The sequence below is a fragment of the Ostrinia nubilalis genome, chromosome 23, assembly GCF_963855985.1.
Source record: "Ostrinia nubilalis chromosome 23, ilOstNubi1.1, whole genome shotgun sequence".
NCBI lineage: Eukaryota > Metazoa > Arthropoda > Insecta > Lepidoptera > Crambidae > Ostrinia > Ostrinia nubilalis.
The window spans coordinates 6,037,575-6,045,119 of record NC_087110.1 but is presented as its reverse complement, the minus strand read 5'-3'; the positions used below and the strand labels follow the sequence as shown (position 1 = coordinate 6,045,119).

Below are 7,545 nucleotides of genomic sequence, written 5' to 3'. Positions count from 1 at the left end.
CTTAATAAATAAGATCTATAATTATAATGAGATGGATATTAACCCTTAATAGTCCAGTCAATAAAGCATTATAGATGGAAAACTGTAGAACACAATTTCTGACTTCAGGACTTTATTTAGACTAGTTAGGAGGTGAACATAGCAAAAGTCCCCGCCCTTAGCCCTTGAGCCGGCGGGGAGAGGGGGGTTTAAAGGTGCCACTTTTCGGTTTTTCGCTTAATCCTCGAAAACTATGCGTCCTAGTGACATGACTACTATGAACCAAAAAAAGCATATTCAATTTGCTACAGGTGAGATAGTCAAGTTTTTCTATAAATTGTATAGTTTTCGCGGCATCTGCTCTAGAAGGTCTGTAATATTGGAAATTTTGTTTTTGTCTTACATGCTCCCATCTGGAGAAAATCGACTAAATCAACATTTAACAATCATTCAAGACATGCGGGAGCATGTTAAGCCTAGTTCCAGGGAGGGGACTGCACCGTGACTATATTTAGACGAAACAGTTTGAGCCACTTTTGACTGCTCATCACTCAAAAACTACTGTGCATTAACACTTCAAATTTGGCTCATGTGTTGAGACTTGCAAGATATACATCAGTTTCAAATTTCATAAATATGCCTCAAACGGTTCTTTAGGTATTGACGTCCAAAAATCTACATGTCTGACCTATAGACCAAATTCTAACCACTTCCAGATGACCTCGAAGGTTCAAATTTGGCATCCAGAGAGGTAGTTGTGTAAATACAAAGGAACAAATAAAAAACCAGTAAATGACATTGGGAACTTTTTGCCCCACTTTTCGAAAAGTAGCGGACACAAACGAAACCTATCACAGATGATACATACTAATATCCAATGAATTTCCGTGCATTTTTTTTTCTCTCTTATATGGGAATATTGAGAAAATGAAGTTTTAATATTTTATTTTATTTTACATTTAGGTAACATTTTTGACGACCTCCGTGGCGGAGAGGCGCACACACCGGTTTTCAAGGTGTACCGGGCCAATCCTGAGGTCCCGGGTTCGATTCCCGGCCGGGACAATATAGAAAACGATCTTTTCACATTGTCTCTGGTTTGGGTGTGTTGTGGTTCGTCGTTCCCGATTTCCATAACACAAATGCCTTAGCTACTTATTTTGGGTTGGAGTAATATATGAGATGTTGTCTAATATTAATTTAAGTATTTATAATATTTTATTTATTTATATTATTTTATTTATATTTTTTATTTATTTATATTATTTTATTTACTTTTATTGGTTACTCTGCAATGCCAAACAACATAACATGTAAAAATATCAAATCATTTTAGACAAATATATTTTCAACTTAGACTCGTCATATCTCAGAATTCCCATATCTCACAACATAGCGCTTTAAGTGGATATACCTACAAGTATAAAGCTTTGAAATAAAATACGTTTCATTTTTGTCCGCCCTGGGGCATTTTCTCATATTAAAGTTCCCAATGTCCTTTTAACATTTCATAGGTGATAGATAGATTTTAGTGTTCTAAATGTCGATTTTTGAACGTCAATACCTAAATAACCGTTTGAGGTATATTTATGAAATTTGAAGCTTATGTATATCTTGCAAGTCTCATTACATGAGCCAAATTTGAAGTGTTAATGCACAGTAGTTTTTAAATGATGAGGAGTCAAAAGTGGCTCCAATTGGTTCGTCTAAATATACGCTCGGTTCAGTCCCCTCCCTGGAACTAGGCTTAACATGCTCCCACATGTCTATAGTGTTTTCTCAATGTTGATTTAGTCAATTTTCTCCTGATATATACATAACATATAACACCTAAATGTACTATTAAGGAAGCAATAAACTTATTGAGTATTGAGTATTGAGTATTGATAGGAACATGTAAGACAAAAATAAAATTTCCAATTTTACAGACCTTCTAGAGCAGATGCCGCAAAAACTATACAAGATATAGAAAAACTTGACGGTCTCGCCTGTAGAAAATTGAATAAGCTTTTTTTGGTTTATAGTAGTCATGTCACTATGACGCATAGTTTCCGAGGATTAAGCGAAAAACTGAAAAGTGGTACCTTTAAACCCCCCTCTCCCCGCCGGCTCAAGGGCTAAGGGCGGGGACTTTTGCTATTTTCACCACCTAACTAGGCTAAATAAAGTCCCGAGGTCAGAAATTGTGTTCCACGGATTTCTCTCTACACCGTCGTTAAGGCATTCATTGACTGGACTATAAATAATGTTTTGGTTAATTATGTAATTAATTAGTTACTATCTTAGTGTTTGATAATGTGATATTAATTACCTAAGATCGTACTTACCTAAAAAGACTAATTTTTATTTTGCGTGGCATTTAAGTGGCATTTAAATGTTTTACAGTAATTCTTGGTCTAACTTTATATTTTTATATTATGTTACTAATAAACCAGTAGGCTGAGTGTGAGTTTACATCAAAATTAAATGTCCTCACTAGTGAGCACGTTAAAAAAATGTATGAACATTTTAGTTCTTGAAAGTTTCCGCTAGGGGCGCTGTACAATCCGTAATATGTATGTACATTTAATGACATTTTTGATGTGAACTCACATTACGCCCTCACTATGTTACTGAAGATTTTTCGTCGATCGTCAGGTAGTTTACATAAATTATTATGACGAATAAGCTTGACTCTATCAAAATGACCACATATTCCATACAAGGTGAGAGTGAATAGGCACTTACAGGGCAGATATGTACCATCCTAGACTGCATCTCACTCAACACCAGGTGCGATTGCGGTCAAATACCTGCCTTGTCTTGCATAAAAAAAAATACCTTTTTGGCAATTAGATTGCCACCGAATTTATGAACATCCAACAAAAATACTTATGTATCTGCTATATTTTCACAATTGTATCTAAAATACAGGGTGTAAACCTTTATCTATCTTCAATACAGATACGGCGTTTACAATATTTTTTTGGTTTTAACGCTAAAAACTGCCATTTTTCCGTGGCATTTTTTATTTTTGTCAATGCTACTAACAACTAATAACGTAGGTAGGTATAATATGTTTTTGTTGTAGAGTTAAAGAAGATTTTTTGAGGACTTAATATAATTAAATGTTTAAATATCATTTTTTTCACTACTAAGTATAATATTTATTTTAGATGTTATTAAGTTATATTTGTGACAAATTTGAATATGAAAGTAATGTGGAGATATACATTTATTAACGACATTCATAAATACCTAGCTTGGTGTACCTACTTAGTTGAAAAATAAAAGAAATTCTTATGACATGCATTTAATTTACTTTTGATAACAATTTAGATAATTAATAGCATTCGCGAAATGTAACACAATAGATTTGTAAAAAAAATCACAATATTATCAAACTATTTATTGGAAATAAACTTATGGAATCTCTCAGAATAAGTAGTCAATGCATGAAAAAAACCACGAATTAAAATATTACTGACGTACATGTACAGTCCTCAGCACATAAGACATACATTTCGGGACTATGTTTAGGGTATTTTTCTCAAATCCAGCTTTAGAACGTACAATATAAGCCACCCTGTATATTTGTTTAGGTACTTGCAATAACAATGACTGTATCATTGAGCTATTCTAGGTAAGATTTAGGACTAAAAGACAATATAGACCGCGTGGTAGATTGAATTTTTGTAAATTGAATAGACAAGTACCTACATAATTTGTATGGCAGGCATAGTGCATTGTTTTTACTATCCTCTACCTCATGGTATTTTGAATTCATGTAAAATGTAATAATGCCTTGTTTTGTGTGATAATAAAATACAATGATATTCTTAGCTACTATCCACATTAGTATGCCTGTTATTAGTATATAAATATTGTATTTTAAGTGTAAGTTCCTTTAATCTATAAAAGAAACCTTAAAATAAATATGTATAATACTTTAAAAAAAATATTACCACGCCTGTGTAACTGACATGTGGTTTTTTTCGGTTTCTGTTATTGTGGTAAATTTTAGTTTGTTATCAAGCATAAAAATAATATATTTAATTAATTATGATGTTTAGTAGATTAAAAGTCATCCTTTTTAATAATAAATGGACTGAAATACAAAACGTTCTGTTTACTCTCAACTATTAGGAAAAATGATCTAAAAAGACGTTATTTTTTGCATTTATAAGATTGTTATTTCAATGAATTGCCAGACATATTATTTAACTTTAGTAATAAAATTGATTTTTGGCATAGTTAACTTATTGTTAGAAAAACTAACAATGTATTCGAACTTGTCCCGCATAAAAGTTTTCTGGCAATGAATTAATCGGATTTTAAAAAACTATTAATTTCATAATAATTTATATTAAACACGACATAATGTGTAAAATACATCTTTCAAAGTTTTTACAGAATAGAGGTTTTTTGTCGCATTTATATTTTTTAAGTAAAAAATAAAATATGTCAATCTCGGTACAAAAAGAGAAGTTTTCCCTTTACCTAGTCTTACTGACACTTATAAAATTTAAATTATTGTAAATATTGTAAAATTGTTATCTCAAAAATGTTAGTAAAAATCTATTTTGTGAAATAAAATTTTAAATTGACATTGAATTAAGTACATGGTTTTTATTTCATTAATGATAATTTATACTTTCATCAATCAACATCAATGTAAAGATCATAGCTAATTGTATACTACTTTTTGAAATGTTTAACTTTGAATAAATATCAAGTGCCTAAATAAATTAGAAATTATATCTCTTATAATCTAAATCCCTGTTAAATTCATAAATTACCATTGTAAGCTCAAGTACCTAAATAAATAACTTCAACTTGCATTTAAATTCAATTATTTCAATATGTAACAGGTTTGGTTTCATATTATTTAGTAAACTAATACCTATCCAACATATTATACAAAGAAATTAATTACATTTATTAAATTTTGAAAGAAAACCAAAAAGTCCCAGGTAATAACTAAACTAAATAGCTCCCGTGTTATTTTTCGGCTCCCACCCGGTATAAATACGGGCCGCCACTGAGCAAGCGCATCATTCGTAGCTCAACTCCCTGAGAGACGGACCTCTTCGCTTACTTTGCCATTTCTACCATTTCCTTCGCAGTTTAATAATTGACGTAGACCGCCTTTGTGTCTTTTGTGATTATTTGTTGCTTGAAAAGTTTAGTAAGATCTTAACTTCCATGATGATGAACCCCCAACGTGAGGTAAGTGAAAAATTCAACATTTTGTGTCTAGTGAAGTGAATTGGCCAAATCGAGGTTCCCAAAACCGGAGTCTGGCAATAAAAAAAGTGTTTTCTTGTTTAAATCAATATTAACCGATGTCGGTAGTTTGTATTTTTTTTTTCAATCGAGCGAGACGTCTCGTTTAATTTCTTTTTATTCTTATTGTTCCTTCGTATACCGTAAGTAACCTAAAGAAAAGTGTTTTCATATTTTTAATTCATTTTCATTTCAATATCAATGTAGATGTAGTCAGGCGAATTTTGTTCTAGAATAAGTAGTTAGTAGATATGTATTTTTACCCTATGTAATAATAACGTAGTATAGGTCGACTGCTGCGCGAGTCGCGACCTTTCTTAAGCCTGTATTTTTACTCGACTGCGCCAGAAGGAGGGTAATGTTTTTTCCAATAAATCCTCAAGTAAACAAACTCTTTGCAGACCAGCCCCACCATCCTCCACTCGGATGTCATCGCCGACCGTCGCAGCGTCTTCCAAGGTCATGTCGCTCCTGTCACCTGCCTCGACGACGTACGGTAAGTAGTTTGTGCCCGTTTTCACCATCAATCCCTAATTTTTAAGTGACCCCTATGAAAACAAAATTCCTGTTAGGTGTCACGCCACAGGGGTCACTTAAAAATTAGGGATTGATAGTGAAAACCGGCATTAGACTAGCAATAAAACTTGCAGAAGTTGACTTCCGCAAGCTGTTACCAATGTGTAAATAGGGGGGCAAGCCAACTTCTGCAAGATTTACACGGTGGTGACAGTTTGCGGAAGTCAACTTCTGCAAGTTTTTTTGCTGTCTAAACCTCGCTAGGTTCAATTTCCATGAGGCAATAGATTTTTCTTGTTCTTAATTAAGAAGTTATATTTTTTCAGTGGCACTAATTATGTTACTCTTAAAATCTGCTCAGTTTCACCCTTTTAAAAATATTCTTCGGCTGCCACAGTCAGTCTTAGGTACCTACTAAATCCATGTGCAACGAAAAATTAACTTAGCCAGATTGCCAGTCTTTTCAACAAAGTTAGTGTGGGGATTCATGAAACGTATTTTGTATTTTTGCGAGTGTGGGGATTAATCAAACGTGTTTTAATTTGCAGCCAGGTCCTGAAGGACCTTAAAAAAAATAAGAAAATTCTTAACGCGAAGCATAACACCTTCGCGTTCAGGATCGAAGGTCCGGGCGGCGTCGTCGAGGACTATGACGACGATGGCGAGGCGCACGCCGGCAGTAAAATTTTAGATTTAATGTTTAAAATGAACGCTCGAAACGTTGTGGTGGTGGTCACGAGATGGTAAGTTCCCCATTCATCATTTGAGCTCTTAAAAATCCGGTAGACTAGTTAACAGAGGCAGTTCTATTTTTTCAAGTTATTTTTAATTTAGTTTGAGATGCGACTGTAACAATAAGTATTTCTGTTGGATGTATAAGGGTAGTAGCACAGAATAATAATAAGTACTGTAGTAGGTACTACCCAACATTGATGAAACAACGCTGGCCGCAACAGCGTATTACAGTTGCAAACCGGTTCATCCAGTGTCTAAGTACCTAGCTCGGATGGAAGAGCAGTCGCCCGGCAAACGATAGGTCGTGGGTTCGATTCCCGTCTGAGGCAGTTCGATTTTTTCAAGTGTTTTATTAGTTTGCAGAGGTTCAGAACTTGATTTGGAAAAATGCTAAAAAGTGTTTTTTACAGGTTTGGAGGAATCCAGATAGGGGCGGACAGATTCCGCCACTATCTGGCGGCCACGCAGCAGGCGCTGGCGCTGTCCAATAAACTGACGACGTGCGCCGGCGCCGTAACTGACGGGAAAAAATCAAATAAAAATAAAAAATGCAGGAAAAAAAAATAAAAAACAAAAACTGAAGCAATGTATTTGATTTCTTTACATCATCACAACCCTTAAATATCTTAACATTATAACATTTATTATTCTGACTTAAATACCTATCAAGTAAATCTAAAAACTTGTACCAGAGGCAAACCGTGTAAACAAAATCTAATTTTGAAATTTTTTGATAGTGCTTTTTTTTACGCTTAATAGCAATGGAGAAGTTTCCTGATGTTGAAAACATTACCATCAAAAACAATACTTGTCAAAAAAACCAAGTCTCGCAACTCAGTTGTTCTACGGTAAAAAGTTGTGAGATCCATGTAATACCAAGTCGGTTATTAATTTATTCAATTCAATTCAATTTATTCATTTAAAGATAACAATGATCCACGTGGTTAGTAAATTATTAAACTGGACTTATAATTAACAGCATCTTATAGTGACGCATATCAATATTAAAAATCTTTAACGTTTTATACAGAGTGGAAACGATAAGTGATC

The 7,545-nt window shown here is 33.6% G+C and overlaps 1 long non-coding RNA gene across 1 annotated transcript; it reads left to right on the top strand.

Moving 5' to 3' along the window:
- The first annotated feature begins 4,617 nt into the window (after positions 1-4,617).
- LOC135083247 (uncharacterized) lies at positions 4,618-7,077 on the top strand. The gene is made up of 3 exons (XR_010259551.1): positions 4,618-5,740; positions 6,309-6,503; positions 6,906-7,077. It is a non-coding gene; the product is annotated as an uncharacterized LOC135083247 (long non-coding RNA).
- Positions 7,078-7,545: the final 468 nt, after the last annotated feature.